The sequence below is a fragment of the Podarcis filfolensis genome, assembly GCF_964270895.1.
Source record: "Podarcis filfolensis genome assembly, chromosome: 6".
Classification (NCBI taxonomy): domain Eukaryota; kingdom Metazoa; phylum Chordata; class Lepidosauria; order Squamata; family Lacertidae; genus Podarcis; species Podarcis filfolensis.
The window spans coordinates 67,376,512-67,385,222 of record NC_139609.1 but is presented as its reverse complement, the minus strand read 5'-3'; the positions used below and the strand labels follow the sequence as shown (position 1 = coordinate 67,385,222).

The 8,711-nt window shown below is 50.3% G+C and overlaps 1 protein-coding gene across 8 annotated transcripts in view; it reads left to right on the top strand.

The window, feature by feature from the left end:
• The first annotated feature begins 637 nt into the window (after window positions 1–637).
• The window catches only part of NAV1 (neuron navigator 1), a 268,134-nt gene continuing 260,060 nt past the window's right edge, over window positions 638–8,711 (top strand). For 4 of the 8 annotated variants that reach the window (XM_083617283.1, XM_083617282.1, XM_083617281.1 and 1 more), the window contains exon 1: window positions 770–1,122. The gene's annotated coding sequence lies outside the window, so the exon portion shown is untranslated. Of the gene's footprint in view, window positions 1,123–8,711 lie in introns of all 8 variants that reach the window. The other 4 variants (XM_083617271.1, XM_083617285.1, XM_083617268.1 and 1 more) reach the window with 3 other exon arrangements.

The window sequence follows — 8,711 nt, the reverse complement described above, 5'->3', positions numbered from 1 at the left end:
TTATTAATTTATTAAACGGAGCTTTTATTTATTTATTTATTAAGCGGAGCTTTTTCCTTGGAGCAAACTAGGTACCCCCCTTTCTGGAGGTTTAGTGAGGGACTTGGCGAGGGTCGGGCAAAGGAAATGATGTGGTTCTTGCGCGGGGTGTGTGTGTTTGTGTCACCATTCGCAAGATCCTAGGGATAAGCCCCCCTTCCTTCCTTCCTGATCTAAGGGAGCGAGAGTATGTGCGCGTGTCAGTCACATTTTTTTTTTAAACGAGATCTTCTGGATAAACTGAGAATCTAAGCTCGCCACGGCGCACCACGCCCGTCCCTCTCCAAACCATTGTTGTCATTTAGTGAAGGAAGCCAACAGCTGGAGGAGAGATTTCCTGCCTCCCCTCTGCCCCCCCAACGTATCAGAGAGAAAAAGAAGAAAAACGCAGGCGAGGGGCTGGTCCAAAGACCTTGGCAGGGGGATCCCCCGACCCACCCACCCACGCAGGCCTACGAGGGGCAGGCAGCTGTCATCAGAAGGACCCCCCCCCGCCCCAAGACTAAAGGGTTTTCTCAGGCTCATTTTCTCGATGAGGAAGCCTGGCGTTGGACTAAGCAGCTCGCCAGAGCCTTTGAGTTTCTGGAGAAAGCATCAGGGGACGGGGAAAAGGAAAGAGAAAAGGCAGCGCGTGTGTGCGCGCTGGTGTGTCACGTCACGGCCGCCTGGCACCCTCCCTCTCTCCCTCCCTCCCTCCCTCTTTCTCAGACACCGCATAAAGAGCTGGCTGGCGTGTGCCGGAGGGGCACCGAGGGCCCACGTGACCGCCCCTCCCAGTCGGCATCCCCGGGGATCGGCACTTTGTTCAGGATGCTGCCGCTCGCCGCCCCCATTGTGGACTGAAGATCTTGGGCATCGCCGACGCGGAGGGGGCTGGGCGAGAAAGGCCGGCTGGCTGCTGGAGGGGGGGGGCACCCTTCGCCGTCCCGACGGGGCGCTCGCTGGACTAAAAGGGGGACAGGGAAGCGGGGGGGGGAGGCGCCGGAGGGGGGGGTGCTGGGCGAGGACTGGCGGCGGATCTTCTTCTCCCCGAGGCAAAGGAGGGAGCCAAGGCGATGGGCGAAGCGCAGACCGCCTAGTAGGGTAAGTGGCTGACTTGGACGCGTGCGCCCAGCCCCGCGTGGATGCTTGTTTTGGGTGGGAGGGTGTCTGCGTGTGTGGTCCTCCAGGGGGCACATGCCGGGTTGGGGGTGGCCCCGCGAGGGAACCCCTCCGCTGCTGTGTCCCTCGAAGGCCAGCAGGATGCTCTCCAGCCGAGGCATCCAGCCCAGCCCACGGCAGCTCCGCGGAGAGCCTGGCAAGGAGGGGCTGTGTCGGATCCTGGTACATTCTGTTCGGCGGCGCTTGCCAAGCGGACGGAGGTCCAGGCGGGCTGCTTGGCGGGGCCGCTGCATCCCAGCTGCTCCTCCGAGGGCAGCGTGTCTGCTCCGCGAGACGGTGACTCAGCCTAAGGTCAGCGATGGGTGGGAATTGGGCTGGGAGGGCGGCCCCCCTGCCCTGTCCCGTCCAGGCTGGCAGAACTTGAGAGCACGAGGACGAGCCCGACTAACTTCTGGAAGATTAGGAGACTCGGAAACTCAGGCTGAGCGGTGGCTGGTGCCCGTCGGGGCTGGAGGGAGGGAGACTAACTAACAGCAGAGCTGGAGCCAATGGCAGGTCGAGCCAACTAATCCTCGCTTTGTCCTACCTCCTGCTGAGTCCGACAAGGGGACGGAGACCGAGGAGGAGGAGGAAGCAGCTGACAGGCTGGCAACCCCCGGACAGCCTGCAGGTTAGAAGACGGGCAAGCGAGGGGTAACTAATGGAGCAGTACACCAGCCGCCCAGATCAACCGGCATCCACCGCCGAGGATGCAATCCTAAAATATAGGCAGCTGCTGTCATAGCATCATAGAACTGTAGATGGGGAAGAGACCCAAGGGTCCTTTAACCCAACGCCCCGCAATGCAGGAATCACAGCGAACCCCGCTGACGTGGGCACAAGCCCCACTGAATTCTTCCTGAGTAGGCTTCGTTAGTCTGGCCGCCTTATTATGATCAGACAAGCTGCCTGTATGGGCTGCCCCCCCCCCCCCAACTCTGAGTGCTTTCCATCGCCTGCGAATCCTCCTTGCCTCCTCCCCTTCTCTCCTGTGTGTATTTGACACTTTCCCCACTCCTGGCTACCCAGTTGTGTCACTCAACAATTTTATTTTGGGCTTGGGCTGCCACACAGGAAAAACCACGTGGATGTGCAGGAGGGGAGGCTGAGCAGAGAGAAGCCCCCTGGTTCAGCATGGGAGACAGACTTCTGCTTCTGTCTTTGATGATTCCCCACCCACATCTCATGCCAAGGGGGGTGCCGGGATTTACTAACTTGGGGTAAATCAAGACAGGATAGGATTTTACCAGTTATAGCTGCTTTTCCGGCAAAGGTAACTTGGGACATCACATTAGAGCAAGTGGCACCAAGATGCTCAAGGTGGAGTACATAATTTTTCCCTTCCCAATTTTATCTTCACAACACCCCTGTGAGGTTGGTTGGGTTGGAAGATGGCAACTGGCCACAGGTCACCCCAATCAGCTTCCTAGCTGAGCTGTGGATTTGAAACCTAGTCTCCTGGTCCAAGTTGGCATCTAGTCACTCCACTCTACTGTCTTTACACTGCACCACATTGGCTCTGCTGCAGCTCTATACATAAAGTTTTTAGATCTAACGACAGGAAAGTCCAATATGTCTGCAGTGAATGCATGTGTCGGAAAGATGAACTCATAGCCAGGGATCTGAGACTGGCTGTACAGATTGTCTCATATTGTGAGCTGTGCTATTAAGAAAGTTCCTCTTCCCACAGCACATAGTTAAACTACTGGCTCTTGTAAGAGGCAGTGATGTGCACCAACTTGGTGAAAGGGGATTAGAGAAACACGTGGAGGATATGTGACCACTAGCCACAATGATCTCCATCTGCTGTTGGAGGCAGGCTCTCATATTATTATGGCATTTAGTCTCCTGCAATGTGAACAGCAGGATCATGTAGTTCTGCCCCATAAGGAGGTTTCAGACTTCGCCCCACCTCACTTTGTGCAGAAATCCCTGCTCTTTTCACAATGCATGCACAACAAAGATCTGTCGCTGTTTATTTGTAACATCCCAAACCCCTCCAGACAATGAGTCTCGTGTGCCAGTGTGGCATCCCCAGTCCCAAACACAGAGTGAGCTCAGCTTACTGCCTCCTTTTTTCATCATCAGCTCTACAGGCCAAGAGGATATGAGCTTAAAGCTGGCTTGGCTGATGCTCTCTCTCTGTGTGTGTGTATTGTCAGAGGCTCCTGAGCATGACACAGGGGAGAAGTCATTTCTGGTAATAGTCTACCAGGAAATAGGCCAAATGGTCATTGAGCTGGGCTGTGGGCGCTAAAGGGGAGGAAGGAGAGTCTGTGTAATCATCAAACGGTATTCCAATTCCTGAGGAAGCTGATAAATCACAAGGAACAAGCGTGGCTAACAATGAATGCGGCTCATTCTTCCTTTGGAAATCAGGCTCCCTGTGTTTTGTTTCGGTTTTGTTATGGTATGTGTGTGTGCGTGCTTTACCGCTAGTTTGCTCTGAGCTGGGTTAAGTGGCTTTAGCAAAAAAATGTGGGTTTTGTTGCTGTTGTTACATACATAACAGATACACACTATGCCTCTGATAACAGGCTGCTGTACAGACACACTAAGCAAGAGGCAGTCTGGTCTTCAGAAAATTCAAGGATCCGCATCTAGGAAGCACAGACAAAGAGAAGTAAAACAGCAGGGAGGAGGGGAGCAATGTGTGTCCAAGGACCACCCAGCAGAGGACCAGGCTCTTTTTTTGCCTCTTACAGCTAAGCTGGCACGAACCCCACCTGGACTAGGAAGACCCGAAGCTTAATCTTCCAAACCTTGATCATTCTTAACAGTGAGACATTTGAATTCATTGTTATTAAAATGATCTCTCTTGTTTCTCCAAGCCTGCTGTATTAATTATTTGGATTGCTGGTGACATTGTTGCTGTAATTCGTCCACAGCCTGCCGGGATAGGGTTGGCAATATATAAATGATGACACGGCTCTCCTTTTATGAAAAAAGGGCCGCGAGGTTTATTTGCTCACATTTGCCTAGCCGGGTGAAGCCTTGAAAAGCACAGCAGATGCAACACAATAACCCTTGTTTGTTGAGTGGCAGGCTGGAGGTGGCAACAGCTTGGCACAGATCCCTAAAGGGAGTGCCCCCTTCCTGCTGCCATGGCTCTTTGGCGAATATCACTCCTGCCGTGCCTGGCTTTTAGCTTGTTTCTGAGCAGATCGGCCTGCCACAGTTTCATCCTGGTGGTCACCTGGGTTTCTTTTGGAACATTCGCTTGGGGAGAAAGGAGAATCTTGGGAGGTTAATTTATGGGAAGTTCAGATGCATATAGAATAGGCTGGTTCTATGTCGGTTGCAGCAGGAAGCTGAATTCAGGCTCAGCGTTTTCATTTCTCAGCTGGGCAGAGGCTTGGAATCCTCCCTTTGCCTTCTTCAAGCTGGCCTTTCCATCATATCGCTGCCAGTAGGAAACCTTGGCAACGCTGCTCTTTAGATCCTTTGGGTGCACCTGTTCTATTGATGGGAATGTTGAGAACAGCCGTCTCAGGTTAGAACCAGCATGAGGAAGACCAAGCCATTGGTGGCACTGCAGGGGTGATTCTCACAGACATCAAGAGATCAAGGGGGTTAAGCCACATGGCCAAATTGGCATGTGAAATGTTGAGTGAGTAGGCTGGGGTTGGAGCTGGCCATTGTGTGAGAGCAGCTTTGCTGTATCCCCAGCACTTGGCTTGTACTGCATGGGTCAGGGCTGCCATGCCTCTCCTGTAACCTTTGAGGTGGGGCAGAGTGAGCTGAGCCTCTGGGGGAAATGCAGTGCTCTTCCACTTAACTCAGATCCGGGCTTTTTGGCTTGGTCGTGAATTTGTGCAATAGGAAAAGGTCTAAATGGTGCAAACAAACATTTGAGAAAGGATCTCTAGATGTTTTGAACCTGAGCGATAGAGCTCCTAATTCTCAGGCAGAAGGTCGCAGGTTCAATCACTGGCATCTTCAGCTTGGACCAGGAATGTCCCCTGTCCCTGGAAAACCAGTGTCAGTCAGAGATGATAAGAATGCTCAGACTCAGTATAAGGCAAGTAGAAACCCACCCAACTCTCCTGAGATTAAGGCATAGATGATGAAGAATGTTGCAGGAAGCTTTTCCCACTCTGGTGGGGGAGATGTAGCCAGAGCGGGGAAATTGGCTGATTCAGCTCAGAGGAAAGATCAGCATTTGCTGCCCCAAGAGCTGCTTTCTCCGCTATTGATTATCCTGCACTGGAGGCCTCAGAAGGTAAGCAAGCTCATTAGGCCTGCCTAAGCAACACAGAAAGAGGCTGTCTGTTTTAAGTTGGCAAAAACCAGAGGCAGATTCCTGGAAGAGGACCCTGAGAAAGCTAAATGATGTTCCATATTGGACCAGCTCATCAGCCAAGATTTTCTATCTCTTATTTTAGCCTGGGGCATTGATTCCCAATTGGGGAGTCTGGCCCCATCAGGCAATCATGGGAGACTGTCAGCAATGAGTGCCTGAAATGATGGAGGATAATAGGCTAAATGAGGAGGGAAGTGATGTATTGGCAAGAAGGAAATGTTGAACAGGTGGAGTCCTCAGTACAGCTAAACATTTTAGTAGCAATGGAAAATTTGTTCTATGGAATCCGTAGGGTTGGAGAATCTCTGCTATAGTGCCACACACTCTGTTTAGAAGACCTTCAAGCTGGTGTTGTCTTGCTTTCTACTGTCCACTTCCAAGACCAGACCCAGGGGGAGGGAATGGCAGTCCGGTCGTATGTCATCATGTTAGCAGCTACAGTATAGGCAGAAGTTGGTTCTGCTGTCTGAAGCTAACATAAAGATATAAAACAGGTATAAACAGAGAACTCCTGGATGCCAACATCCAGGTTTGAGGCAAGTACTCTCTGGTGAGAGAACACCAGCAGATATTTAAAATCACAAAACGTGCAGCAAAGTAAAGTGTGGAAATATAGGCTGTTAGACCTTTAAAATATGCTCTTGTAAGTTCCTTCCAAAGTTTCCCTCTTCCCCAGGCATTGAAAAAGACAACATGTTTGGTAAATTAAAAACAGTTTACTTACAAACTCTTCAAAGGTCAGATTCATACAGCATTCAGAAAATGCAGGCAGTAAAACTTGGCTTAGTTACAGTGGCAAAAGTTCCTAAATTAGTATGGAAACTCAAGAGAGGCTTGTTAGAGCCATGTGGTCTGAGCTTGGATCAACCAGCCTCTTCACACACTGAGTTTCTCAGGTAGACTTGATTACCTTCCTCCCAAGGTGATGTAGAGTGACTTTATGGCATTAACCCCTTCCTGCATCAAATGAACTTAAGCCTGTTGGGCCTATGAATCTGGTTATCCCCACAGATCTCAGGGGTGTGTGAGTGTTTCCAAAAACACATACAGTATGAATAAAAAAATAAAAGTAATGAAATTTCAATCCATATGGAAAGTCAAATAAAATTATTTTGGGGGGTCAGGTTTTAAAGGGGATTATTAGGTTAGCTAAAAAAGGTAGTGTTGGTTTAAAAAGGTTGAGCAACACTGCTGTAGATAATGAGCTAGATGGACTTTTGGTCTAACTCAATATAAGGCAGATTCCTGTATAAAGAGCTGGGGAAAAGACTGAACCCAAACCTACTCCAGTTGAGATTGTTCCTCTTGGAAGGTGTCCCATAGGAGAAACCAGGTGCCTGGGTGGGATCTTTGTTTACAGCTGACATCAAAGCCTGGTGTGTGGCAGGAATCTCTGCCATGGAACCGATTCAGGATATCCTGGGGTTGGCCTGTAACAAAAACAGCACCAGGCCGACCCAGAGTGTTGCTCTAATAGCTACCGGGGCCCTTGCCCTCTTGTCTGAGCGGCAGGCCCCGGCTGCAGGAGATAGGCTTATAAATAGACTGCAGAGATCCCGTATTTTTCCTGTTGAACAACAGCCACCCCTGCTGTGGCCAGCAAGGCAGGAAAAAGGTGTTTCCTCCTGGCAAGGTCTGCCGTGGGACCTGATGGGGCCTCTCTCTGGGTCCAGATGGGGCAAGATAAGAGCAGTGGGGAGATGAGGTTTCAACCACGAACTCCCCAGCATCTGCTCTGGGCTTCAGCACTTTGTCACCGAGTCCTATGGGACAGCCAGAGCCTCAGCAAGTGCCTGAGACCAGATATCTCCTGTCTGCCCTTGGGCCAAACAAGACTTCCCATCCCAGATGGCCCCAGCATCTGCCTGCTGTATCCATACGCTGTTGCTTATTGGTCTACAGGCTGCCGGGAAGAGCACTGCAGCCGACTCCCGGTAAGCAACTTGGTAAGACACACAGCTGCTTGCCCTGCCTCCTCTTTACTTTGTCATCTGCTTGCAACTGCTGCTGGCATTTTTTATTCGTAGGCAGGAGGCAGCTTCCTTATATACAGAGTCAAGATGGTTTGGTCCATCTAGGATTGTTTAGAGATGAATGAGCAGTGGCTCTTAGGGAAAAGAACGTTCCCAGCCCCATCTGGAGATTGAAACTGGGACCCTTTGCATGCAAGGCAAACAGGGGGTCTCATGTACAGTGGTACCTCAGGTTACAGACGCTTCAGGTCACGGACTCCGCTAACCCAGAAGTAGTGCTTCAGGTTAAGAACTTTGCTTCAGGATGAGAACAGAAATCGTGCTCTGGCGGCACGGTGGCAGCAGGAGGCCCCATTAGCTAAAGTGGTGCTTCAGGTTAAGAGCAGTTTCAGGTTAAGACCTCCGGAACGAATTAAGTACTTAACCCGAGGTACCACTGTATTTCTTCGCTCACCCCTGAGCCAGAGTTCTGAGAATATCCAAAAGCGCAGAATAAAGGCAGCTTTTAAAAGTCACCCTCCTTGTTTCTCTGTGGGGAAGCATCCTTCCATGAGAGATGAGTGTTTCTTTATATATATATATACAATTTAATAAATCATTCCCAATTTTTGCTCAATGCAGATTTAGTTGTTGTTTCTTCATGGCGTTGATGTTGTGCTTTGCGGGGGGGGGGGAGCCCTGTCACTTTATTTTAGTGACTGCTTAAGGTAGGAAAGAGGCGCACCAGGAGGGGTTGGATGTGGGTAGTTGCTGGGGGCTCCCCTGCATGGTTATCTCTGCTTGGCAAGTCTGCTTTTAATTACGACAAGGCCTTAAAAGAGGCACACGTGTTGAAGGAATTACTGTCAAAGAGTCCTGTGGTATTAGGAGGCAGCACTTTTTGTTGTTGTTGTTGCAGGGGATTTTGTGGATCGAAGCCTCACCTTGTCAGATGCAATAAATACCATATTGGCCCGAATATAAGCTGCACCTTTAAAATTCATGGGGGGGGGAGAGAGAGAGACAATACCTGAATATAAGCCGCTCCCTTAAAATTCCGCATTTTACCGTATGTCTGTTTCAGCAGCGATATTGTAAAAGCCTATTTTTGTAAGGTCACAAATTTAAGATGTACTTTAAATTTTCATGGTTGGAATTTGGAAAAAAAGGGAGGCTTATATTCAGGCCAATATGGTAAATGGAGAAATCCCTCCCACACCCACACACCCACTCACTCACTCTCACTCACTGTCTCTTCTTCACCTTCTCCACCTTAT